The 1,355-nt window shown below is 36.5% G+C and overlaps 1 protein-coding gene across 3 annotated transcripts in view; it reads left to right on the plus strand.

Annotated features, from left to right (window-relative positions):
- LOC103464230 (neuronal acetylcholine receptor subunit alpha-3-like) overlaps positions 1 to 1,355 on the plus strand; it is a 28,403-nt gene that overhangs the window by 16,925 nt on the left and 10,123 nt on the right. The window lies entirely within an intron of this gene.

The raw sequence follows: 1,355 nt of genomic DNA on the forward strand, positions 1-1,355 counted from the left end.
ATATAAAAGATATACATTTTTTAGATATAAATCTAAACAAGCTATCGTGTTTAAAAAGTGCAGGAGTGATCCCTAACGTCATTCAGCTGGATTCCGTTGTTTTTGCAGTCAATTGTAACACTCACGTCTTTTAGATTTCTATTATTAAGCTTTTATTTGAGTGTTTATTTCATTTTTGCACACATACAAGTTTTAAGCTTTGCTCAAAGAAAAGCTTAGTAACAGAAATCTAAAAAACTTTGCGGAAAAAAACTTGAGAAAGTAATTGGTCCTCTCACCTTCTATGCCTGCACCAAAATAAGAACAATATTTCGTATCTTATCCACAGGCTATAGTCAACGTCTCTAAACTGGGCTAAAATAGCTTCTTCCCCTTGGTTGACATCTTCACGTTGTCCCTCAGGCAACCTACGTCAGGACAACTTGTAAATACAACTGCAAATATGTTCTTTTTGCTAAATGTAGTCATGAAATGAGGCATCCAGACAGATACACACCTATATTAGGTTAATAGTGAAATATTTGTGGCTCAACTCACCGTACAGGATTAATCAGGGGAAGAGAGCAGATATGCTTGTCAGAGCTTATTTCACTTTTATTTACTTCTTTTGTAAATACTAATCCCAGGTATTTTAATACCTGCTCAAATAAACATATCCAAGAGTTGATGTGTGCCCACGCAGGGCAGAGTCTCCTGGTTTGACAGGGTTTGTTTTGGAGCTGTTATGAAGCTAGAGACGGAGGGAGAGAAGAAAGCAAATGTTGAAATTAAGAGGAAATACTAAGCAAATTTTAGGATAAATACTCCATTAAATCTATATTGGTATTTATGGGCCATGGGTGAGGCGATAATTTCCCTAAGCGTGTTCAACAAAATGAAAACAAAGAAAGAAAATATGTCTTTATTCGTTTGGCCCTTCAACACTGGAAGTTTTCCCTCATCTCAGACTTGCTCAAAGAAAACTTCTTACTCTGATCTCAGCAGCGAAGAGATACTCTAAAGAGAGAATTTTGCAGATGGTTCATCGAATGTCTTAAAACATTAACGGCACAAATTCAAAAAGCTCATTAATAAGAAGCTGCATCAAAATTAGAAGGAGACGAAGCCTGGCTTCCCCCAGCTCTCAATCAAAGTCATCCCCAACTCGACTGAATCTGATTAGACGGGCTGTAGAGGATGGCTGCAACCAATCAGGTTCGCCTTGAACTCCCTCTTTTCTTTTCTTTCTTTTACACTTTTGGTCACATTTTTCTCTCTCTACTCTTTCTTTCTTTCTTTCTTTCTTTCTTTCTTTCTTTCTTTCTTTCTTTCTTTCTTTCTTTCTTTCTTTCTTTCTTTCTTTCTTTCTTTCTTTC

This window comes from Poecilia reticulata, linkage group LG1, assembly GCF_000633615.1.
Source record: "Poecilia reticulata strain Guanapo linkage group LG1, Guppy_female_1.0+MT, whole genome shotgun sequence".
In the NCBI taxonomy this organism is placed as follows: Eukaryota; Metazoa; Chordata; class Actinopteri; order Cyprinodontiformes; family Poeciliidae; genus Poecilia; species Poecilia reticulata.